At 41.9% G+C, this 27,016-nt stretch overlaps 1 protein-coding gene across 4 annotated transcripts in view; it reads right to left on the bottom strand.

Annotated features, from left to right (window-relative positions):
* The window catches only part of PUDP (pseudouridine 5'-phosphatase), a 617,886-nt gene that overhangs the window by 448,512 nt on the left and 142,358 nt on the right, over positions 1 to 27,016 (bottom strand). For 3 of the 4 annotated variants that reach the window (XR_006782650.2, XR_006782651.2, XR_006782654.2), the window contains exons 4-5: positions 24,165 to 25,374; positions 14,803 to 15,008 (exon numbers count right to left, since the gene is read on the bottom strand). The gene's annotated coding sequence lies outside the window, so the exon portion shown is untranslated. Of the gene's footprint in view, positions 1 to 10,567; positions 15,009 to 24,164; positions 25,375 to 27,016 lie in introns of those variants that run through there. The other variant, XR_015723236.1, reaches the window with a different exon arrangement.

Genomic DNA, 27,016 nt, shown 5'->3' with positions numbered 1-27,016 from the left:
TTGAAGAGAGGCAGCTCTTCTGTGCAGGGACCTTGAAATGCGAAGAAGTTCTGCTGGAGGCAAAGGATTTCGTGGACCTCTAATGCAGCGGACAGGACCCAGCCTGTACCCTGAGGACTCACTCCAAGATAAACAAGATGAATCGTTTTCCTCCACAGCTCTCTCCTACCCTTCCTGGAGCCTCTGCTGTGACAGGTAGGTTAACAATCTCTCCTGTTATATCAAAAACATCTTGAACGTTTAAAATGCTAGCTTCAAGACATTCGACTCTTGTGCAGGTTCATGCCCCAAAGCTTTTAAATTAGTAAAAATTAGCTCATCACTTATGTCTGTGAACACGTTAGGCAAGCAGCGTCTTCTTTCATTAAATATATGTTGATACGTAAATGTATGTGTGCGCATGCGTTTACGGGCACGCCATACACAAGCACTGCTTCCAGCAAACTTCCAAAACCATGCCTGTCTTCTTCCTAGGCCTGGCAACTGCTTATTAGCTCACTTTGGTAGTCACAGAGTGCAGCCTTCCAGGCAGGAGGGCGACTTCATCCCGGACAGGTCAAGGCATGCTTACCCGCGGTCCCTCATCCCTTGCAAGCCAGAGGCCGATGGATGATAGATGGCACTCGCCAGGAGGACCTTTCCTCCGTGATTACACATGGGAGGCATGCGTTCTTGCAGTTCCTAATCGTGCAGGGTGACAGGCACAGGTTTCTCTCTTTCCTGCCACCTTCCTGGAAATGAGATTCTCATCCGTTGTCCTTGGTAACCCCCCTGCTTTCATCCTTGCGGAGTTAAGCTTTTGTTCCCAGGGAAGGATTAAGGCACAGATCAAACCTTATAAAGCGGAGCAAGCTACGGTTTCAGGTCAAGGTTCACACGAATTATGTCAATTTAAGAACGACCTTCAGAGAGCAACTTTTTTTTTTTCAATACCAATCCCGCCAAAACTAAGAAGTGCAAAGGTGAACAGGAAACCTTTATGCAAATGTCACATTTTACTTTCAAATTCCTAAGCACAATTACCCATTAAGTCCCAGAAAATTGGTAATAACTTAAAAAAAAAAAGCAGATAATGGGTAAGTACTGTGGCAGACCAATTATAATGTATGCTTAAAATTATCTTTTTGCAAACTTGTTCTCAGCTCTTTGGCTCTTTTGATTTATGCGAACTGTGACTTTTTATCTCTAGGTTTCATCCCTCATTTTAAGAGATCTGGTGAAATCTTTTACACTTAAGAAAATGCAGGGAATCCAATTTCTTTTCTCCCAAGACAAGAGATTAAAAAAAAAATTCATCATTAATTTATTATGCTGTTGAACTTGAAGAAAACTTCTATTTGCTTCTCTGTGTCCGGATATATGATATACAAAATAAGGGTATTTCATATCACTAACAGGTATGTAGCAAAATATAATTTGAGAGAAAGGTTTTCAGTAACCTGTTCTGTAGAAGGAACTTTGCACCTGGGAGTCATAAGTTGGGCAGATTTTTAAAAATCCTTCAGCAGTTGGAAACGACTGAAAATAGCAAGATAGAGCAATTATTTTGAGAAACTTTTTTTTTTAGCCTCCATAGACTCAAATCTATTAAAAAATTGTCTTCTTTAAGTGTTATTATGAGTTTGTCTTTTAAAGTTTGGTAGTGAGAACAAAATGTGCCTAATTCGTGTTCATTCTTTATTCTATCTGGATTGAACGTGACTTATCATGGATGTAGCTACAGGTGATTTTGTAGCCTTTCTTCCTTAATGAAATTTTGAAGTGGCAAAAATTCCCAAAGGAGATTTTTTTCCCCCAAGACTCATGGCTTCTGTGATGTGCCCTCTTCTGTCCCTTTAGTTGTGGAGTCTGTCAGTCCTCAGATCGGCTCTAGGGGTATTTAGGATGATTTGATAGTTACTTAGTTGTGTTCACCGGACAAGAGGAGCCTAGGCTCCTCCTACTTGGCCGCCATCTTCCTTCTGTGGCTGAGGCAAGAGGGATTTTTATCCTTATTGACAGTCTTGCCCAAGTGTGGGGGGGGGGATTGTGTTCCTGGGAGAGGCTTCCTTAGAGATGTCATAGAAGCCACAGCATTAGAGAAAATAACCTTATATTGTCATATGAATTTCCCGACGCTTGAAGATGTATTTATTGTTACAACTTAGAGAGGCTATTCCATGAAAAGAATTCAAGAATTCTAGATGGCTGTTATAGAGGGAGTCACATGAAGATCTTTTCAAAACACACAGATTTGCATACCATTGTTTCTACATTTGGTATCACTGACATAGGATTACCTCTTCCTCCTGCATGGCTGCCTTCACTGAAATCAAGGGATAAAAGTCATTCAGGGATAATGAATATGAGAACACAGAGCTGGAATCTTGGGCCTCTAACCTTTAGCCTCTCCTTCCCTCAAAGACAAAAGGCTCAGCTTGATTTATGGTTTATAGTGGGAGTTGACACATTATGGCCCATGGGCCAAATCTGGCCTTTTGCCTGGTTTTGTAAATAAAGTTTTATTGGCACACAGCCACACCCATTGGCTTATATATTGTCTATGGCTGTTTTCACGCTACAAGGACAGAGTTATTATGGCAATTATAGGTGTTGCTGAGAATTAGCTAGGTCAGGCCAAAGTGCCATATTTATAATAACTGAATTATAGGCAACAGGGAAGAAATTGTTTATCAGCCAAAAGCAGGGGACAACCACAGACCCTAGTTTCCTAAAACTTAAAATTGCAAACTCTCTTTTATACAATCTAAGACCCATCAGAGAATTATCTTGTGGGTAGTGGGGGTTGGAAGATGCGGTCTGCAGGTCATAAGCGAGCAAACTTGAAGAACTCGATTTGAAATGATCAATCATTGTGTTTTTTTCTCTAGTGTCTGATATTCCGTGTCATATCACAGGGGAACAGTTTCCTCTTTGATCATTCTTACAGAGAAAGAATCCCTCCCTCAATTTCTCCTTCCACTAAGCTGGGGTGGCAAGAGGTCTCACTCTTTTGGATTCTTTCTCTCTCGCTTGGCTGCCCTGATAAAGAAAGCCTATTTGTCACTGTCGCCTATGCCATGCCACCCCAAGTTGTCTGTACCGGCCCCCAGTGAAAAGCTCTTGGCCTGACTGTCCTAGATTCTGGGGCCAAAGAAGGTCCTTCTTTTCCGTGAGGGGGAACTAGCCAAGTCTAAGTGTGGGATTGAAGGGAAGAAAATCTATGCAAGTCGCTTTAGTCCCTATTCAAGGTCTCCTATAGGCTGAGCTAAAGAGTGGCATGCATGACTTTGCTGTGGTCTGCTAGTTCCCTGCTGGGGTTTGGGGTGAATGGTAATATAGAATCCTCACACTCCAGACACTGTGTTCTGGGCTTAAATTTTGTGGGGAGAAATTGAGGAGACAGTTCAGCATTCTTGGACATGCAGGGGAGGAAAAAGTTTTCCTCTGCCCTCTAAGGTTATAGTAATGAGGCCTGTGAATACTGATAAAGGACAGATTAACAATAGAAAGGGTTTATTTGTGCATATGGAGTCTTTATACAAAAGAAGAGCCCAAGGAAGGAGTTAGGCTAAGGAGCTTATATGCCATTTTAACAAAGGACAATGAATTGTACATAAGTGACAGGAAAAAGCAAAGGGGTTTGGGCTTCTGGGGGTAGTAAATTGTGGGAGGGTAAATATATGGGGGAGAAACTAATGGAAGATAAGGATTATCTTAGTAAGGTGTGTTTGTTGATCTTCTGTCTACAGTGATAAGGGCTGTTCTCCTCCTGGTACGGGGGAGGGGAAGGGAAACACCTTCATGAAGGCAAATGTATGCCCTGCTTTGGGGCAGATGGTGGGAGGGTGCAGAGTTCTTTCTGCATTTGGTTCTTCTTAATTCCCTTCAGCTCAAAATAGCCTTTGGCCAAAGTGGCATATTTTGGGATGGCATATTCTTATCCCCTCCCCATCCCAGATATCCTAAGGATGAATAGTGCTCCCTAAAAACTGATCGTCCACCCAGAATCTCAGAATGTGACCTTCTTTGGAAGAAAGGTCTTTGCAGATGTAATTATTTAGGGATCTGGAGATGAAATTGCCCTCAATTTAGGGTGGGCTCCAAATCCTTATAAGAAGAGAGGACACAGAGAGACACACAGGGAAGAAGGCCACGTGGAGAGGGAGGCAGAGAAGGGAGTGATTCTGTCATGGGCCCATGGGCCAAGGATGATGCCACTAGAAGCTAGAAGAGGCAAGTAAGGAGTATTTGTTAGGGTTTCCACAGGGAACATGTCCCTGTGGACACCCCGGCTTTTGGACTTTTGGCTTCCTGACATATGAGAGAATAAATTTCTGTCATTGTAGGCCACCAGTTTGTAGCACTTTGCTCTAGCAGTCAAAGAAACCTACAGCTGACCTATAAACAGCACACGTTTGAACGCCATGGGTCTACTTCTATGTGTTTTTTTAAAAAAGATACAGTATAGTCCTATAAATCTATTTTCTCTTCCTTATGATTTTCTTTTTTCCCCTTCCTTATGATTTTCTTAATCACATTTTCTTTTCTCTAGTTTACTTCATTGTAGGAATGTAGTATATAACACATTTAAAAATATGTTAATTGACTTTTATGTGGTCGGTAAGGCTTCTGGTCATCGGTTGGCTTTTAGTAAAGTTTTGGGGGAGTCAAAGTTATATGGGGATTTTCACCTGTGTGGGAGGTTGGCTCCCTGAACTCCCCCAGTGTTCAAGGTTTGACTGTAATACACATAAACAAACACCTCATCAACATTATTCAGTTATTACATGCTCACATTTATCTCTGTGTATCGAAAAGTCCCTTACAAGGTGCCTTACTATCTACTATTATGTACTATTTATTGAATAATTGAACTCTTAACGTATGCTGGGCACTATGCATGGCTTTTTGCTGCACGTACATTTCAACGCTTTCATATATATATTTCCAAATTGTGCTACCACCTACACATCTCCAGAGTCTTAATCACTAGCACTTCTAAAATATTTAATAGAATAATAGAACACTTCTTCTTTTGCCAATTATCATTTCAGCAATTACTTTAATATCTAAAATATTTTAAAGGTTTCTTTCATCTCAGCAGAAAGTCTTTCCACCCAGGGAGCTGTGACTCAAAGATGTATTTCAGCCTTAGGCAAAACCGTTTAGTTTATGATCCCAGATTTTTGTTATTTGGGTTTTCATTGTTGTGGTTCACAGACTTGGGAAGGAATGAAAATTTTAAGGCAAAGACTTTCTCTAGTGTAAGAAGCTGAGAAAGCAGGCAACATTCACCCTAAATACTACGCATTCAGAGAGATGGGTGGGAAATAAAACCTTGGCATTCTGGAAAACCATGTTTTTATTAGTGCCAGAAATATTCAATGGGTACTTGTTATCTCCACTCACAAGATCTAAGACTCAAATGTAGGATGTTGGCATTTCACCAGTAAACTGCCTTTCCACAGGAGTCTTAAGCTCTCTTAAATGGTACCACATTTTCAACACTTCACAAAGCATCAAACACACGGACACTTGAGGCAAACATGAATATTTTATTCTCCCTCAATAAAACAGTTAAACACATCCATTCTCTGCCATTCAAGGTTTTATGACCTAAGGCCATGGCTACACAATTCAAAATGAACACAAGAAGAAAAAGAAGAAGAAAGAAAGAAGTTCAAAGCCACCGGACTATCCAGGAAGTTTTACTTCTCTCCCTTGATTATGTTGATTTAACAGAGACGTAGGACCTACCACATCTTGGGCGAAGAGTGGCCACAGATAATTCTGGATTTTGGTTCTCTAACTGGTGTGAGCCTTTCACAGTGATCCTTCTGTGAGTCTTCTGAAACCCATATCCATTGTTTTTTTACCACCATTGACTATTGGCGCATTCCAGCTCTGCTGGGGCTGCCTTCTCGCCTTCCTAGGTATGTGGAATGAGGCGATCTGAAGTGTCTTGGGAAAGTAGCTCTCATCCACAGAATTGTCACTGCCTCTAGAATTAAGAAGAGGTGATGCACACAGTGCCCACTCAAACGTGAGACATGCTCTGTTGAAAGAGGAAGCAGATGGCAGTGTTTCCTTTCCAGGTCTAGGTCAGAAACGGGGCTTCTGTTCTTCACAGGGGAAATATGGCCCAGGCACACACATCTCTGCCTGTATCCAGCTGGTCATCTCCTCTGTGCACACAAAGTGATGGACCGTGAGGGGACTTCTGGCTCTTCCCAAGAGCTGTTTGGATGAGTCCAAGACTGAAATGCAGAGGTGTGCCCATGTGTCCAAGGGCTTCAATGTCCAAGGGCATGCAAGTGTGATTACCATAGTACAACCCCATCTGAGTGCACTGAAAAGAAGGATAGCTAAGATGTACACACGGCAGATTATGTGGGGTGAATCCATATTATTTGAAAAATACACTGTATGTGCTGACACTGTACTGCATGTCCTTATTAAAAAGTCTGGTAGAACATAGACCCAAGGGGTCATTACCCCAGCAAAATGGAGAATTGGAGGAAGAGCTTGCAAGAAAGCTGGGAATGAGGAGGCAGGGTTTTCCAATTTACATTTATACTTCTATATGCTTTCCTTTTTTCTTTCTTTTTTTTTTTTTTGGTCTTACAAACAAATATTTTAGTATTTTTCTTTATGGGCTTTAAAATGGAATGTACCTGTATTATACCTGTTTTCCAGCTATAACAACTAGGAAACATTAATTAAAAGTGGGGAAAAAAGATGGAGGGAGGAAATCTGAATGGTCAAAAAAAACCACACGGAAACCAGAGAAAACCATTATTAACAAAGATGCAAGTTAAAACAATTAAAAACTATGAAGATTCATTGACAACAAGCTGAGTGCCCAATAATGTCAGACAGATGGGACAAAATGTGTAATATTCACAAATAAAGTCATGTCTGGCCAGTAACAATGATATCAAAGGACATTATGAATTTGTACAGAAAGATATGAACAATATATAAAATTTTTTTTTCCCCACAAAGATCTTTTATCTAAGGATCCCACGTTGTGGAGGCACATTCTCCAGGTTCATTAGAAGGCAGTATGGAAGGTTGTAGTATAAAATGTAAACATCAGTCATTCCCGAGGTAGGATCAGTGTAGACTGTCATTGCATTCTTTACGCTTATAGACACTTTCTAGGTTTAGAACGAACATAGACTAATCTGACATTTGACAAAGAGGAGATATAGTAAGAGTTGCATGTAGAGTCTTGGTCTAAAGTCAGCAAACACAGATGTCACATTTAAGAGTTTGTGGCTACAAATGGGGACTGACATGTACATGGCTTGTTATATCTTTTTTGTTAAGATTACTTATTTATTTATTTGAGAGACAGAGACAGAGATAGTGACAGAGAGAGCGAGAGACAGCAGGAGCAGGGAGGAGAAGAAGAAGCAGGCCCCCCGCTGAGTAGGGAGCCCAAATGAGGCTCGATCCCAGGACCCTGGGATCATGACCTGAGCTGAAGGCAGACGCTTCACCAACTGAGCCACCCAGGCACCCCTGTTACCATATCTTATCAATAAGGCTATCAATTTAAGCTGTAACCACATAAAATGGGCTTTAGAAAATATGAGGTCATTTAAATCGAATGTGAATATTGTGGGCCATAAATCACTCTTAATTTGACCACGGTTGAAAGTTACAGAGAAGTGCTGAGACGTGGACAATTCTATTTGTCCTTTACACAGATCAAGCCTCTCCCCACAACATTCTCCTCTGGGCTTTCCAACGATACTAGGTTTCACATCCAGCTTTTCAAAAGGAAAAGGAACAGAAGGAAAATTGAATATCAAACATGATTCATAGCCCTCCGTACCTCCATGACTGAAGACTGCAGATAAAACACATGAAGAGGTCCCAGATAGAGCAAAGCCCTTTCTCCTAGCACACAAACGGCCTATTTTTATATTCAGAAGAGAACTCACTTAAAAAAAAAAAAAATGATCCTTTGGTTCCGACAGCTATTTGCAGGCTTTAGAGAAGGGGAGGAAAGGACTGCCTTTCTCACTCAGTGTTTGAATAAGGGTCCTTATGTTAAACTGACATCTTGGTCTTAGGGTGAAACTCCTCGGAGGCTCTCAGAAAACAAAGAAGACAGGAGTTAGAAATCTGCTTTTTCAACCCCAGGGTCAGACTCTCAAGTACCAGCTCTGGTCTCCTTTGCGTCCTTCTCCCTTCAGTGGTGGGGGCAGCTGAGCTTTCACATTTCATGTGATGGAGCAGGCCTTCTCAAACATTAATGTGCACGCAAATCCACTAGGGGTCTTGTTAAAATTATAGATTCTGATTCCACAGATCTTGGCGGGGAAGGGACCTGCAATTCTACATTTCCTACAAGCTCTCAGGTGAACCAATGCTGTCTGAACCCTGCCTGAATTTGAAGGTTTTCAGCAGTGCTAGAGGAAAGAATAATATTTTCTTGCCTATGAGAATTTTCCATAATTTGCCCATCATACGGTCAGTTTGTGCAACGTTTCTGGGTATACTCATTTTTTTTCTTAAGATTTTATTTATTTATTCGACAGAGATAGAGACAGCCAGCGAGAGAGGGAACACAAGCAGGGGGAGTGGGAGAGGAAGAAGCAGGCTCATAGCGGAGGATCCTGATGTGGGGCTCGATCCCATAACGCCGGGATCACGCCCTGAGCCAAAGGCAGACGTTTAACCGCTGTGCCACCCAGGCGCCCCTGGGTATACTCATTTTTTATCCCAGAATGTAGATTGGGTAATTACAACAAAATGAAATGTCCCTGAAATGGATCAAACAGTAAAGAAAGAGATGTTCCACGGTGTTAGAATCTAATCTGTCTGGAAACTGAGGGTATGGTCTACTTTCATGGAAACTGAACCAACTAGGTGGCATCATACCCTGCTAGGAGGCAGGACAAAAACAGAATTTAAGAACACAGGCACACTAGCCAACATTGTGGTAGTGATGGAAGCAGGTAAAATTGGTGTTTCCTATGTCAACCCTCTTCATTGCACAGAAGTAAAAAAAACTGTGGCACATTAAATCAACCCTTGATGCCATGAAATAATAGGAAGGTGTAAACCAAGGAGCATTCATTCCAGACAACTGTACTATATCAACAACCCAGAACATACCCCCTTATCTGAGTCGTCCAACATGCAATACAAATGGCATGCACAATTCATCTCCATGGGAAGTCCACCCAAAGTATTTTTTGTGAATCTGTTTTGCAGACTTTATTAAAGATACCGTAAGTGAGATAAAGGGGGACAGACTTCACGCATTTCATAGCTCTTAATCCTCTGGACCTTTGTTCCCTAATGTCTTTTAAAGATTTCCACCTCCTATTCTCCCTCCTCGTCTCTTTCCTCCTTTGGTGATCTTCACCCCCTCAATGAAGCAAAGGCATATGGCATTAAACCCATATGCCCTATCAAACTCTATGCTCCACAAAACCAAAGAATGCTGTTCCCTTTAAGTGTCTATTTAGAAACCATGTACTGTTACGTTTAGATGTTGATGGAATGGTGTCAACTTGACCAGTCTAAGGGATGCCCAGATAGCTGGTAAAATGTTACTTCTTGGAGTGTCTGTAAGGGTGTTTCTGCAAGAGATTAACCTTTGAATTAGTAGCGTGAGTGAAGAAGATCCACCTTCACCAATGTGGGTGGACCTCATCCAATCCACTGGGGGCTTGAATGGAACAAAAAGACTGGGGAGGGACAATTCTCTTTCTCTCTTCTTCAGCTGGCATGTCCATCTTCTCCTGCCCTCAGATACTGGAGCTCTTGATTAGAGTGGTCTCCTTGGCGGTAAAGTTCTTTGTAGAGCTTGTAGTAAATCAGGAGTAATTTTTCTTTACTTAACACTTTTTGTGATGTTTGGCATTATTTTAGTAAAGTTTTTTATTTGGGAATAATTTTAGATTTACAGAAAAGTTGTAAAGATAGCATGGAGATTTCCCATACAACCTTTATCCAGTTTCCCCTATTGTGAACATCTTATATGCTTGTCCAAACCATGCAACCAACTTTGGGACATTACTATTAACTGTATTTACAGACTTTATGAGGATTTCCCAGTTTTTCCAATAATGAGATTTTTCTGTTCCAGGATCCCACCCATAATACTACATTGCATTAGTTATTATGCCTCCTCATCTCTTCTGCACCATGACGATTTCTCAGAATTCCCTTGCTTTTTTGTGACCTTGAAAGTTAAGATATTTTTTAGAATATCCCTCCACCTGGATTTGTCTGATGCGTTCTAATGATGAAACTGCAGATATGGGTTCGGGCGAAGAAGTCCTCAGAGGTGAGGTGCCCTTCTCATCATGTCCTGTTAGGACTCCATGATTTCCATATGACTCATCACTAATGATGTTAACCAAGGTCACTTGGTAAAGACAGCATCTGTTAAGTTTCTCCACTGTTAATCATTTCTTGTGTTGTGTGACCATGGGGTTTTGTAAAAAATGGATCAATTTTCAAAATACCTAAAGTTGTATTTTTCTTTTTTTTATTGAATTCCTTTTCTCTGTTTTCAATTTATATCTAATTCAATTTCACTTGTGTTGCTTTCTTCCAGAAAAAAAAAAATCTTATATACCATATTTCTCATAGAACTCTGCTGCTTAAACCCTCAGGCTATTCTTGGATGGGATAAAAGGAAACCCATATTTTGAGCATCTCCAAGGTGTGAGGGAAAGTAATAAATATTTTATATACGTTTCTTACTTACATTTCACAAGAGCTCTCTAAATTAAATATTAACAGACCATTTTTTCAAATGAAGAAACTAATTTTCCCAAGGCCATAGTTAAAGACAGTAAGTAATAAAACAGGTATGAGAGAACCCAGACTCTTTACCCAAGGTTCAAGATCACCCACAGACTTTTCAAATTTGACTTTGTCACAATACTACATGGGTCCATTCCCACCCACCCCCCAAAAAGGAAAGGTGTATGCCCCGCACTATAAGCATTCCCTAAGTATCAGTGGCTTGAACATTCACTCCTGCAGCCCCTATTCCTCAAGTGGCCTCCCCAAATATCACTCATCCTCCAAGCTGAAGCCTACCTCCTCCAGGAAGCTCCCAGTGACTATGACGCCCACAACCACATCTTCTCCCTTGTACTGAGCGTGCTGTTTCTAGCGTTCACTAGCACTAGACGATGGTCTTTGCTCCCCTGCATCCAGCTTGTTGAACAGGGTTAGTCCATCCATGCACCATGCCACGTACAGTACACAAGTTCCAGCCCTGATTAACAATGTTTACGCTAGCAAACTCCCAGCAATGGTTTCTGGCTTCTTGGCTGGAGCCATGTCTTTTGTCCTTCTCACCACATCCCACTTCCTGACTTTGACCCTCTCCTGTGGCCTCCCCTTGCATTTGACTACATGCCCATGTGAAAGTTAGCCAGCTACCAAGGTAGAGGGAACAGTCCTCAAGATTGTTATCACTTCTTTTTTTTTTTTTTAAGATTTTATTTATTTCAGAGAGCGAGAGCATGAATGCAAGCATGAGCAGGGAGAGGGGCAAAGGGAGAAGCAGACACCCTGCTGAGCAGGGAGCTCATCGCGGGGCTCAATCCCAAGACCCTGAGATCATGACCTAAGATGAAAGCAGACGCTTCACCGACTGAGCCACCCAAGCACCCCAGATTGTTATCACTTCTGATGCTGATCGCAGGCTCTGGGGGGTTTCCTGAGACCACCTCAGGTTCAATCATTCCACAGAAGGACTGATAGATCTCACAGGAAGCTGTTTTCCTTCCAGTTATGGTTTACTGCAGTGAAAGGGGACACAGGGAAATCAGAAATCGGAAAAGGCATCTAGGGATGCACGTGGGAAAACTGCAAATGCAGAGCTTGCAGGAGTCCTCTCCCTGTGCAGACATGGACCGTATTACATTCCCGGCACTGATGTGTGACAATACACAGGGAGTATTGATTGCCATGGAAGAACACTCACCTGAGTTGGTGTCCAGAGTTTTTATGGGGGTTCCAACATGTAAGAACGACAGACTGACCATGCGACTGACCTCAGTGTCCAGCTGCTCAGGAAGACAAGGTGATACTGCATGACCCAAAGCCCCTACCCTCTATCACTTTGTTAGGTTTTCTAGCATGGCCACACCCCCACCCTAAATCACAGTGTTATACAACCCAGTGACCCAAAGCAAACAAAGATACCCCTCTTAGAAAGGACATCCCAAGGGCTTAGAGGTCACTTCCAGAAGCTAAGGGGCAAAGGCCAGATCTTTTTTTGAACAAGATCAAATTTTAGACTACACTGTTGGGTATCTCTTACTGTCTGGGGGACCTTCACCCTCTTTTTTGACACTTAGCTCTGCATATGTTTCTCACCATAACCGAACATGTGTGTGTATACAGACACTCAGACATTTATAATGATGTTTTCACAGTGCTAGGATCATGGTTGATTTTTTTGTTTCTCATTTATACTTTTCTACTATATCCATATATCCTACAAAAATAGTTGCTGTGATAATTAGGACAGGAAAACAGATTTTAATGAGGCTTTTTTTAACACGTGGCCTGTCCAATTTCGTTCACTATGAACTACGAGATTTGTCCACTCAGTCACTGATACAAAATACTATTTGGAGGATCGTACGCGGTTTTTCCTCCCACGAATTATGTGAAAAATCACTAAAAAGGATATGTTAAGAATAATGTAAACTGTACTTGCTAATTAGAACTAGGCATGTTTTAAAGTAAAATACCCTGAGTACACAGCTAACCAGCATCAGCATAAACAAGAGACATGTATACACAAGCATACGTCCACATGTAACTATATGTACATGTTGATATGGAGACGTGTGCATGGTGTCACTCAGGAATACGAAAGATGCTTCAGCCAGTATGACCATGGGGATACACTGCTATTTGTGTTATCCAAATTTCTTCTCTGCCCGTTCAATGGGGCTATTTCTCGGCACAGCATGCACTGTCAGTGGAGACAATAGAACCTCTAAGGGACCAAGACTGAATCTTAGGGGTGAAGGAAATCTTAGTATTTTTATGTATGAAGCACAAATATGCACTCAAGTACAATGTTACTATGGTATTAAACTTTCACGGGAGGGAAATGGTTCAATAAAACAAAACGTCCCCCCACCAAAAATGAAAGCAACTCCTCTGTGAAGACTCATCTTCTTCAACCTTAACTGAGAACTCCTTCCTCTGACACTAGCATTTCTAGAATTTACTTCAGCCCTAACCACAACAACATCGAATGGAGGTTATGGTGTCTCCCCCTCACGTGTGAAGCTCACCAAAGCTTCCTTGTAATTATCTCTCAATTTGCAAGAAACCAGTGCTGTGTCTAGCACATGGGAAGTGTTAAATAATCATTTCATGAATAAATAAACCAGCTAAGAGCCAAAGGTGAACAATAAAAATAACTCACAAGTATTGAACACTGACAAGGGGCCAAGAACAATTCTGATAGTCTCCTAAATGCTCACAGCAACCCAATGAAGGAAACACTGTGGTCACCATTCTCATTTTATAAACAAGAAAACGGACACAGAGAATTTAAGCCAAGTTTCCAAGTCGACTCAGTAAGTGGAAGACCCAAGGACAGATCCCGGAGCCTAAACATTGCTCCATTTCCCTGTATCAACACATCATCATTATTCCTGACAGCAATCCAGCACTTGGAAGAAGTATTCTTTATGCTAAGAAAGAATAAACATACCCTTCATAAATAATACAAAAACAAGCAACAGCTTTTACAGACTGGAAAGCTACTGCCAAGGAGCCTGGAGTATGCTGGCAATTAATAAAACATTTTTAAATGTACTCTAATTCAAATACAATAAGGAAAATCAATTAATGATTCTGAAACAGAGAGCAAGTAGAAACAATTATTATAATTTTGCATGTATTGAGAACCCATAACACTCCCACTGTCGGGCTCACAAAATCCATTTCCCCATGCTGTGAGGTGTAGTTTTAACCACTGGTAGAGATGTCACTCTACATTTTGTTGGACCACAGTTTTAAACTGGTAGGGTGTACCTGTGAGAGATTTTTTTTTTTTTAAAGTCAAATAAAGTAACAGTCATGTTCTCACTAATTCCATATAATGTGCTTGATGGCAATGCTATACCCCTATGTATGACTCGACCATACCATTCACACACAATAAATTCCAGGCACCCATAACTGCAGGAATTCATGTCCCATATTTCTGTCTCGTTTTCAATCCAATCTTTGCTATAAACTAGAAGACAAGTCCAGAAGGTCCTGTGTTTAGATTAGAGTCTATTATTTCTGCCACATGAACTCTCTTTGACATAACACAGTCACTTTGGAAAGTTCTTATTTTGTTAAACGTGTCCCTGAGCAAATGTCTAAATAATTACAGTCCCTCAAAAATGAAAACTTTTATGCCATGAAATTCAACTAGTGGGAAAACTGCTTTCAATTGTCCCAAGTCTGTTGCAAAGCGTTGTTTTGGTTTTACATTTAATGTTTCTCAGTTTTGTGCCAAGCCAAGAATCGGAGTTTTGAAGATTAGCTTTCTACGGTGATCACTGGTCTCTTTGCACGCTTTCTAAAAAGTACATCTCTAGCTCCACTCTGTGTGAATAAACCTAGAGCTTCTGGGATGACCGACCAACCATGATTTCTCACGTCAATGGTAATTCTAACAACAGATGTTTGGGCTGCAATTTATAGCTATGGAACTTTTTACATGTGTTGTTTAAGGTATTCTCAGAAGAAGAGAAGATATGGGGGCTGCTAGCATCTCTGTGACCGAAGGTTCTGGGGAGAAATATCACTTACCAGAGGTAGTGGAGGAAGCTGCAGCTATAAACAGACCGAACGTGATGGCTCAGACGTGGTCACTCTCGTGCACAGCGTAGAGCTTCTGCCAAGGATCAGTGGAAGCCTCTGCTCCACACAGTCATTCAGGGATCCAAGCTGTCACGCTTGTACCATTTTCAGTCCACATCGTGAAGCGTCCCTCTGGGCCTCAGCTCTGCAGTCAGCTGGAAAGAAGTGCAGGGGGGACATCCTGTGTCAGACTTACATGGTTATGCCTTGCACATTCACGTCTGCTCACTTCTGGGAGGACCTGGTCACCTGGGCACGCCTAACTATGTGGAACACTGGAATTGGACATGACGGGGTATATGGAAGAAGGGGTGGGCAAACGGTGTCTCCCACAGCTAAGAACCAAGTTCTTCTGACCTGAATCCTATATCTTCTCTCTATCCATCACTGCCTGAATGCCCGGTTTAATTAAAGTATCATTGGATCAACTGGACTGCTTCCTCACTGCAAACATTTTTTGACAGGGGATACAGCCATCGCTGTTTTCAGGCCAACCCTCTACCCACCAACATTTTCCTCCAGGAGGAAATTGGCTTTTTATCCCTTTTGAACACGATTGATCCCCAAGGGCTGAGACATTCGGTGCAAATCGAAGCTATAGGACATGCAGATAGAATGAACCATGTCAAGAGTGTAAGGTTTAGAGGTAGGTGCTTCCTGTTTGATTCTGCTCAGGGTTTGTGGTGCCAGAATCCTGGATTCTGTAGGTACTTCTAGGTAGGTACCTACTGGGACCCACCCTCTAAGAGTGGGCGGTCTCCGTAGGTCATGAGAGTCTTATAGAAATGAAGTCATTTGTCCAAGAGAAATAAAAACACATGTCCCCCAAAACTCATATACGAATGTTCATAGCAACATTCTTCATAATAGACAATATGTGGAGAAAGTGTAAATGTCCACCGACTGATGAATGGATAAGCAAAATGTGTTCCATCCCTATAACGGAATATTATTTGGCCATAAAAAACAATGAAATTCTGACACATGCTACAATGTGGATGAACCTCAAAGACATTATACACAAAGAAGCCAGACACAAAAGGTCACATAGTGTAGATTCCATTTACAGGCAATGTCCAGAGAAGCCAAATCTATAGAGACAGAAAGCAGACTGACTGGCGGTTGCCAGGGGCTGGCAGTGGGTAGAATGGGGAGTGACTGCTGATGGGTACTGGGTTTCTTTTGGGGGGAATGAGAATATTCTAAAATTGTGGTAATGGGTGCACAATTCTGTGAACGTACTAAAAAACACTGAGTTGTAGAATGCAGGTGTGTGACTTGAGTGGCATGTGAATTCCATCTTAATGAAGATGTTATAAAGAAAAGAAATGACGTCCTTTCTAAGGGGCATGCGGTGAGCTTGTTCCAAAGGGTCAAGGTAGAGGCTCTGGAGACTCCAGAGTGCCTCAGGATTCCCTTAGCAACATAGCCAGGAAAAGTTGCAGCCACATAAGGATGGTACCAGTGACATCCCATGAAACGGGAATCCACAACACAGTACTTGTGCATATCCTCAGCTTCCTTCTTTATATGCTGCGTGCATGAAGCCTGAGCAGCCAGGAGGCTGACTGTTGGTGCTGATGTTCCCATCATGATTCGTCCAAAGGGTTCACCCAGGACCATGCTGAACTGTACCTGAACCTTGTGATCCTGGAAAATGCGTAAGGTTAAGAAGTTACCCCACCCCCTCTGTTCTGGAAAGCTGCTGAGTGCAAAGAACCACCCTTCCTCATGTGAGTTAGGTATGGCTCAGGGATGCCCACTAGTTTACCTAGAAACCCAGACACCTGCCCTCCAGATTCCCATTCTTGGCCTTGTGAATGATTCACTGGACAGCTTGTGCCCACTGATCTGTTAGAACAAAGTGCTTGTTAGCCAAGCTTTGGTTCAGCTGCTCTCCTTCCCCCAAGGCCCTGAACTTTCTACTGAGCTAGGTTTTATTTGGTACCCTCAGCCTGAGCAAGGACAGTCCCTCCTGAGGACAGGCTGGCTCAGGGGAAACCAAGCTCGGGTCTACCATCACATTGTGATTCACCTGCCTTCCCCATGCCTGGTTCCTTCTAGACTTGTAGGTCATGACAGTCATGATTGCTCCTCTCCATAAAACAAAATCCCTTTTTGCCTAAGTGTTCTTGCTGACCTTATAGACAGAGCGTCCTCCCAAACTCCATAGACCCATGCCCCTTGTGGCTTTCACCCCTCATCAACATCTTTTGGAATAAAACTCTCTCCGGACTAAGTCTGGATTTGGTTTCTGTTTGTTTGTTTTTATTTGTTTTGTGTTTTGACACTGAAACCCACGTGGGCTCTCAGGATTAAATTGACAAGTGGTTCCTCCTAAAACCATCACTAGTTCCTACCCTGGCCTACTTTCCTCAACGCTGATGGAACTGATCCGTCAATACATCTCCTTGCTTCATCTGTGCAGCCCCCTCCATCTTCTGTTTTCTTGTAACAAGTTTAATTACCACTGATAATCAGATTCTCAAAACACAGCAATCCTTGCAGAAGCTGTTTGATTTGGAACTTTTGGAAGAAAGTAAAAGGACTTTTTTCGTGATGATGCAGCTGACAGAGTATGATGAGAACTGTGGCTTTCTGCAACACAGTGGGTTACAGAGGATACACCTTGTGTTCTCACATGCCCACTGAGCAATGCTTGAGCAAGGTGTAGAGGGAGCCATGTCCCATCTGGGCTCACTGGGATCGTCTCTTGGTACTTTCTTCTCGTTCCCCAGCTGATCTGTGCCCAGAACTCTTCCTTTTGACTGAGTTAGTTTCTATTGGGCATTTTCTTGAAATGCTGAGCGTTTATCCATGCATTTCTAGCCAGGTGTTTCCACCACACAGGGACAGGGACAAGGGCTATAAGTCCTTTGTATTGTGTGCCCTAATGTTCCTCCAGGGTAGTCATTTGGGTTGTTGGTTTTAATCCCTTCCTGTCCTATATTCTGTGGGCTGAAGTTCTAAGAACAGGTCTGACAGCCATCACTTTGGTCTCCTGAAAATTTGACTCCAAGTGAGGGAGGAACTGAATGTTTGGGAACTTTTTGCCCGGTTGCTCATCTGTCCCATTTTCCTACTAAAATCCACAACTGTTCCAACCACGCAGAAATAAGTGGCTCACATTAGCTTGCCTATTCTGGTACTTTATCAAGAACTGTATTCTAGGAAGTGAATAGTGGACCTCCATCTATATTGTAGGTAGTTTCTAGGCTTTATTTACAAACAGAGTGCTTTAGACAAAGCCTTTTGCATAATACAAATAGCAAGTGATTATTCTCAAATGACCATAATACTCCTAGTCGAAAGCTCTTTCAATTGAAATGGCATTAGCATACATCTTATTTTCTGGAAAATGTATTGGAAACTGCAGGAGAAAGGCCCATTCTCTGTGCGTTTGGGAGAACTAAGCTATTGAATAAAGAGGAAAACTGAGATGTTATTGAAAGACCTCATTCTCTACTTTGGGGAGGTTTGATAACTCAGTTCCAGAAGTGGGTTTTGGGCTCCTTTGTGTTTGGAATGAGGCACTGATAAGCAGGCAGGAATTAAACATTGAATAAGATATGGTCCCTTCTCTCAAGACATTTATAATGTGGTTTTATGAATACTGCAGTCAAGAATCCCCAACTACCATGCGAGAGGATGACACATTCTAAGTTTGGGTTTGTTTCTGTTTTCCCCTCCTAAAACCAACCAAATTTAGCGCCTTCACCCACAAAATGATCATATCCCCTGGGACCCAGACAACAGTCCCAAAAATCGAAAGCTTGAATAACTTTGTCCTCTGTGTGATATCTGCTTGATTATTAAAAAACAAAAAAAACAACATCCAGAAGTCGATGACTATTTTTGCACTAAATAGTCACAATCCATGGCTCTCTGCTTTGATTTAAGGCTCTTTGGGGTCACTGAAGTGTCATTTGGAAAATTGCTTCCTGACGCATAATATTATGGTAATGATTCCCTAAAGCCTGGCATAAAGGCTCTGCCATGAGAGATAACAATTTATTTTCTTCCAAGTATTGTTTTAAAACAAGAGGCAGCTGGGGGTCAAGAGAGAGGCTCTGGGTTATAACAGGCTTAATGCGACCCTTGGAATTTTTTTTACACGCTTGGGAGGAGAAAGATTGTTCATAAATACTCATTTACAGAAACAGTTCAAGAGACACAGAAAAGATACATTTCTCTTCCATCTGAGCACACAATTATTATCTAATAACAATATAAATAAGGAGAAGAGAGGAAGGTGCCAGAATTTTGGGGGTGAGGTTAGAAGCTGAGAGACCTAGATTCAAATCCCAGCCTTGCCTCTCATTGATTATAACCCTTTGGTTTACAAATCAAGCTTTTTGAGCTCAGCCACCTGCCTCAAAGACAGGGGTGAAGTTTAAATACAATATTGTGAGCAAAAGCTAAGAAACAAATATACAGGGCATGGACATACACTATAGTATAGTTTACGTACATAGCATAAACCCAATAACTGTACTGATCATTGCTGTTGTTACTGTATATAGGAGTTATACACAAAATAATGACATACACAGGGCCAGCTACCGTGCTCTGTTCCATATCTGAGATAGGTGGTGTGCTGTATGTTTATTTTGACTAGGCTATGGTGCCCAGTTTTTGGCTAAACACTAGTCTAGATATTGCTGTGAAGGTATGTTTTAGATGGGATTACATTTAAATCACTACACTTCAAGTAAAGCAGATTAGTCTCCATAATGTGGTTGGGTGGGGAGTGGATGGGGATGGAGGGGTGGGTCTTATCATTTGAGGGGCTTAGGAGCAAAGACTGAAGCTTCCCAAAGAAGAAGCAATTCTTAAGACAGCAATATAGAATCCCTGCTGAATTTCCAGGCTTCTGGTCTACCCTGAAGATCTGGGGCTTCCCAGCCCCCATAATCATGAGCTAATTCCTTAAAATAATGAGAGAGAGAGAGAGAGAGAAGGAAAGAAATACAAATATAGCTGTCTGCAGAGACAGAGACAGATCTCTCTAGATAGATAGATAGATAGATCAATCGATCCAATAGAATTAGTTATCTATATAGTATAGATCTCTCTGGATAGATGATAGATAAATAGATATACCCAACAGAGTTGTAGTTATCTATATAGATATAAATCTCTCTAGACTGATGATAAATACATAGATCAAACTGAATTATAGTTATCTATATAGTATAGATCTCTCTATATAGATGATAGATGGATCAATTAGAATTACAGTTATCTATATAGTATAGATCTTTCTAGATTGCTGATAGATAAACAGATCCAATACAATTATAATTATCATTGTATAGACAAAGATACCGGGTACATCTATACACCTGTCTATCTAGAGATACCTATCTCTGGCTCTCTCTCTAGATAGATCTATGGATGGATAAGTATATATACCTATATCTATGTATGTCTTTATCTCTATGGATATCCTATTTGTTCTGTTTCTCTAGAAAACCTGATTAATTCAGGCGGGGAGAACCACAAGTAAATAGGCAATCTGAACGCTCTGTGATGGGTCTCACCACAGCGTAAGGTGCTATGAGAATGTATAGTGTAAGGGCCACTTAATGCTGTCTTTGAAGGACTGGATGAAGCTGCCTAAAATGAGGGCTGAAAATGAGAACACCCTTTAATGGGTAGATACAAGGGGAGGATCAGCTGGAGGATTAAGAACATAAACAAGACATGTGATGTACGAGGCCATGAAAGACAAGGGGGAAAGCTTTCCCAAAGGAAGGAGAGTTCGTGTGATGGGAACACTGTAGAAAGTGTACATCAGAGAGAGGAATATGTACCCTGGGGAGTTCAGGCAGGTGTTAGTATGGCATGAAGACCAGATGCAGGGCATGGCCATGGAGATGGCTGGAGAGGAATGGGGGAGCAGATCCTGAGGGGAGAAGACCAAGAATTCAACAAGTACAACTCCCCTGAACCTCTCAGGGTACAGATCAATGGCTGTCCCTGGGAGAGCACTGCAGGGCAGTGGCAGCCCCAGGGAAGAGCCAGGCAGTGGGAGAAAGGTTGGAAATGTGGAAGAGTTTGCTCATTGTAGAACAGATGTCCCAGAGGGAGAAGAGCAGTAGAGGCTAGGTCAGGAGTCTGCAGGGGGGTGGGGACCCAGAGTTCAGGAGATGTAGTTGTGATGACCCAATGGGTTCACCTCCCGGACAGGGACATGGGAAGCCTTAGTCCATAGTCTCAGTGGAGTCACCCAGGGAGCTTTATGAATACTGCTGCCAGGGTCCCACCCCAGAAATGTTGTTGTTACTAATGTGGGTGCAGCCTCAACGTGAGAATGTTAAGAACAATCTGCCCACGTCATGCTCATGTACAGTCTAGGGTAAGAACTATCCCAGTCCAATTGCAGGTCAGGAGAACTTTACTTCCCAGGACTCACACGCTTACAGAGAGCAGCTGCTGTCTCTGGCAGTGGGGGGACTCCAGGTGCTTGGGAAGATGTTTACCTTGGCCTAGATCATTATAATTCTGAGTGTGTTCTGACATATGTGGATGAATAAACTCTGTGTTCTAGATGGGGTCTTCTGGGGTATGGGTTGCCTTACCCTGGAGCCAAGAAAAAGCTCCAGGTTCAAAACAAGTGGCATGAAAACTCTCAGGCAGAGAGTCCTTTTTCTGAGTCTCCTGGGAAAATCAGAGTATAGACTTCTCAGTTTATACTTGAAAAAGCTGCAGTCTCTGGTATTTGGGGGATTCGACTTTCTGGAAGGGACCATCCATAGTCCATGAGGTAGCCAGTATCATCTCAGTTTTAAAGAAGAGGAAACCAAGAAATAGAGAGGTAAGACAAATTACCCCTGGGTTATCCATCTAGTGGTTTGAATAGTACATTACTTATGTATTGCTAAAGGGATCACTGGGGCCTATCCAAGTCTGTCTCCACAAAAAGCCAAGACCTGAGTTCTTATTTAACTTCAAAATGAAGGATATGAGCATTGATTCAATAATCCCATCTCAAATTTGGTTTTTCTAGGAGACAAAAAAAGAGAGAAGCTTAACTGATGTTGGAAACATGAGTTTTATGTGGGTGTCCCATGTGGTTGCACTGGTGGCAGAGGGAGAAATCTTACACGAAGATCCCACACATGTGAGGGGAACGGACTTCTCTGACCCCTGAACAACAGAACTCCAGCTCTATCACAATCTGGACACTTGGAGGGAGGGAGGTGTGAATCTCCTGACTGTACGTTAGAGCCTATGATCCTTAGACCGATGGTGGTGCCAACCCATCCTCTGAGAAAAGAGGTTTGATTTATCCAACAACCTGTAAGGCTGGGGTTGGCTGGCTTAAGACGGGGCTGTGCCTAAGGTGTGGAGGGTAAACGGTGGTCAGACTCCATTTCTTTCGTGCCTTGTAAGTCCAATAGACTATCCTTTATCTTCACCACAATCTTGCTCACATATCAGTAGTGTCCCATGTAGTTGACTCATTTCCAGGGTTTACTGAGATCAGCAACTCCCCAAATACACTGACTATCTTTCCTAAACAACGGCTTTGTCCCTAAGGTACCTGTGAGGAGGAGGCTATGGGGTCCCTGAGAGCAGAGTGGGTATGAATGGCTCCAAAAGCACTCAAAGGGTGAGGTATATGATTCTAAACCTTGCTACTCACATAAATTTCCCCTAAAGACATGTGTTCCTCCACTGGGTGTAGGCACTGCGTCTCACTGTGTGCAGACAGCAGGGTGGCCTGGTGGTCTACCTCCACCAAGCCCACACGTGTCATTGCCTCTTGGTAGCTGCATCAAGACTGACTCTCTCTTGGTGAACAACCACGTGGGTGTGAAGAAATGTCCCCACGGGAGGCACACTCTAGTCATAAAGGCAGATCTCACCTGCTCTTTGGAACAGATCTCTTTGCACAAGCTAATTAGCCCTTAAACCCAAGTACAACTGTGGGACACAATCTATTGTATCTGATAACATTGAAGGTGTAATCACGCTTCTAAACACAGAGCCGTTTCCCCTGTCTAAGCAAATCTAAATGAAAAAGAATCTATCAGTTAAAAGCTTTCTTCTAAATATCTGTAGCTCTTATCAATAGATTTTTGACTTAACACAACATAACAATGGAGCTGCCATTCATGAATCCTGTAGCTATTTTGTAAGATCACGTTTTGGAAGGTATGCCATTATTTAAAACTAAAAGTTTATACTAAATTACTCTGTGCTATGTAACACTGAAGAATGCATGAAGGTATGTGCAAAAGGCCTCTTGAAATACATATTTCTTTTTGGCAGAAAAAATAATTTTGGAGACTCCTATTGGTGGGAAGTGGGCCCGTGGGCGGATGGACCCTGGGTTCCAGCAAACTTCAGAGTAGAAGGACTGTAACTGGGGTGGGATATGATGGCACGCAGAATAGGCTGGGCTTCTATTTGGCCGTCTATGTTGGGCCTCTTTGCATTCATCTTCTAAAATGAAATTGCCCAAGAGAATAATTATTCATCTTTTCAAAGAAGGGAACACCCAGTGCTCTCCACGCGGATCCAAATTTAGATTTTCAGGGTCTAATTTAGACACTAACTTCACAAGCTAAACTCTTTCTCCATAAAGGTAGACTACAGGAAAAGAGAGAAAAACATGTAGGATGAGTGGGGTCAATAGATGTCAGAGAAATTCCTAGATTTGGCCCCTGCAAGGGTCGAGGTCACACCACTGACAAGATGGTGGTCCAAGCTAATGGCGTGGGTTGGTGGATCCATTCTCACAGGCTACAGTCGATGGTGCCCCTGCAGCTGTGCAAGGCAGCTCCTGGTATAATTCCGGGCATGAGTACACTCAAGGAGACTTGAGAATAGCCCTTCTGAAGTAAGGTTACACATCATTCTCTCAGCTACTTCCTTAGAGAATTCTGAATGCACGTTCCATTAAAAGAACAGTACAGCAACAAAGGGACATGCTACTTGCTACTACTGTTTACTTAGAGATTTCAACCCACCTTACGCTCCTCGGATGAAAATTACAGCTTCTCATGGACCTACCATTCTAGGAACCAAGATATCAAGGTGAAAACCCTCCCCTCTGATTGTCTGAGCATGGAATACAAACAAAATAATTAGTGACTCGAAAGGCATTTCAAACATTAGCTCACATGTAGCCATGCAAAACAGGGAAGATGCTGTTTGTAAATTCCAATCACTACTTAGAAAGACTTTAAGGATTCATATCCTAGGCAACAGAAATGTGTTCTGCAAAAGAAACCTTCCCACATGCTTTTCTATATTTTTCATAGTTAAGCGTTCATTTAAACAAACGAGGAGTTTCTTACCTCTCTACCCAGTGGTCCTTCAGCAAACCAGCTTCTTCTTCTCCAAGTCACTCCACGAATGGGCAGAGAGAACTGGATCCCATTGGGGGGACCACAGGCTGCTCCTCATGTAAGAGAGGTAGAAACTTTCACATCAAGACTTCCAGGTATACATACTAAGGTATTCATTGCCATTATCTTACAGGAGAGAGCTTTGTGCAAAACATCCTTGTCCCACAAATCGGGAACTGGCTTTCAGTGGCTGAGAATCAATAGTACACAGAGTCATGGAATTTGTTCCCCATAATAAGGAGCATTTCTATGTTGACACACATCTTTTCCGGGTTGAAGAATAATCAATAGAATAAATTTGAGACATCAGACTATGTTTATTGCAGTTGTTGGATAAAATATTATTTTCTTCCATTGAACTTGAGATTTTGGACCCTTTGGTGATTAAGGCAAGGGATATAAACCTAATCGCAAACAGTCAGGAACACCAAAGCTAGAACATCCCAGGGATTGCCACCTGAGACCTCTGCCTGGGGCTCTCCATGTGATGCTGCTCCTTGGTCAGTGATCTGATGAACTGAAGGCAAGGAGGAAGAGTGTCTACTAATTGATGCTAAAATGCTGAGGCCCTTATCCTCCCAGACCATGCAAAGCTCTGCCGTAGCAAAGGAAGTCAGCACAATGAAAAAAGCGTGGGATCCACAGTGAGAATATGAAGTGAGCACCATCGCTTTGCAATATGGTGGCCATGGATTTGGTAGGGAGATGTCAAAGTACTTCTGGGAAACTGTGTGGGTTCCAGGCTGTGGCAACCTCCTGTTCTGGCAAAATGCATCGTCTATGTGGATCAGTCCCATGAGCCTGGACACTGAAGTTTGGGGACCAGAGTCTCAGGCTGTCATGAAGGGGTACTTCCCTGATGAGTCCTCATGCGGCAAGTGGCAAGGCAACGGTGTTTTAAGGACATGTAGCATTCAATGAATGGGGCCAATGGTCATGAGTTCAAGAAAGTTTCAGTAGGACAGAAATTTACCATAACCTCCATCTATCTTCTTCATTTTTCAAATCCAATTCTGCAGGATACCCTGCATCCCTCTGTATATCATGAGATGCTACATCCTGGAGGCCTTTTGGTGCTGCAGTGATCTCTTCAATGGAGCCCAAGATAGTTTTTATGTTGAATTTCATCTACAGTGCATACAACCATGTGAAGTTCTTTCTAAAAGAAAAGAAAGAAGAACATGAATCAACAATGGAAACATGGATTTGTTTTTCCCTGTGTCATTCACATTTGGGAATAAAAAAAGTAGCCAGCAGTTTAATTTTAGTCTTCATTAATTTTTAATAAATTTGTACAATTGTCCAGATTTAAATCACCGCTGAGGAATGAGAGCGCAGCAATAACTGACTCAATTTGGGTCAGATGTCTATAATGATGCTTAAACACAGGTTATGTAACAAAAAACGAATGAGAATGATCCTCTCAAATTAAAAACAGTAACAACAACAATAATAAAACAAAGACAAAGAAGATATAACAAAAGAAGAGAAAAAAGCTTCAAGAATCAAACGAATTGTGGGTTATCTTGGCCAAGGACTATGTTTACAGATTGACACGATCAATCATGACAGTACTAAGAAGTCACCATGAGCAAAAAGGGAGGACTTCTGATAGAGCAGAAAATGTGAACTCTATTCCACAATCTAGGTTTCCTGTGTCTTGATAAAAGTGCGTCCACTTTCCATTACCAAGTCCATGCACTGACCTCATGACCTCTGAACTTCAGATGTCCAGGCTTGGACCTCAGAACAACAGCTAAACAGGATTGCTTGTTACAGGTCTGGAGAAGCTCAAAGCAGACACCTCCGCGATCACGTATCAAGGAACAGGTAGATGGTGAGCATCGTTAGACAAGAAATAAAGCCTCAAGGCGCATGGCTGTGATTTACTTCTAGACTACATCATTGAATATTTAGTGTCATTTAATGTGATAAGGTATAAAATAGAATGTTATAATAATTTATGTCATGTTCTCTGACAGTATATGGTATGTATGTTATCTTCTAAATTATGTCTCCTTGCAGCTAAATCAGCAGGCATTTGATAGGAAAAAGTCAACATACTGTGATTAAGATATTGAAAAATACATACAACGCAAGATGTTCAGGAAGTACTTTCTTGTATTTTCTTAGTTCCTTAATCAAAGTTGGTCACTGCCCCTCCCACACATACATCAAAAAAGATGCTCTCTTCAGCCTTTCCTAGACATACTGGTGAAGGGAATAGAGTGGAATTGCAAATTACAGGGTTCTAGATCTTTGTTAAGTTTGTTCCTAAACATTCCTGGAAAAAAAAAATAAAAATGAAAAGTAAGCCACGACCACTTTGGACAAAAAGACAGAGGCATACGCTTGTAATGGGGGTCACTTTATAGACACAAAAGGCATATGTAAGAAATGGAATACAAGGGGGAAATATACATTAATAAAAAATAGGGTCACCAAAGTAATCATGGGTGATACTCTTTTGCTTAAAAAACTGGGTAACTGTGATCTTACATGTGGTGCCTGCATATAATTGTTTAACATGTCTTCTAAAATGTATATGTTCTAACAACCACTTTATTGAAAGATGAAACACAGTATCAGGTCTCCTGCTTTGACAGCCCTTCTTAGAGACAGATTAGGGCATTTCCTGGTCCCTGCTGCAAACCAGGAGTTATAGACAGACCAAGACTAAGTAAAGGTCCCAGCAGTTTCGGCTGGTTTCAAGGTGAAAGGCGCTCTCTCACATTGGTATTACTGTTATGCTTAATGGTTCATTTATTTTTATCTTCTTTATTATTTTTCAATATGAGCTT

This window comes from Ursus americanus, chromosome X (assembly GCF_024610735.1).
Source record: "Ursus americanus isolate L20-20 chromosome X, mUrsAme1.1.p, whole genome shotgun sequence".
Lineage (NCBI taxonomy): Eukaryota > Metazoa > Chordata > Mammalia > Carnivora > Ursidae > Ursus > Ursus americanus.
The sequence above is the reverse complement of the archived record's forward strand: the minus strand, read 5'-3'. Positions and strand labels throughout refer to the sequence as shown.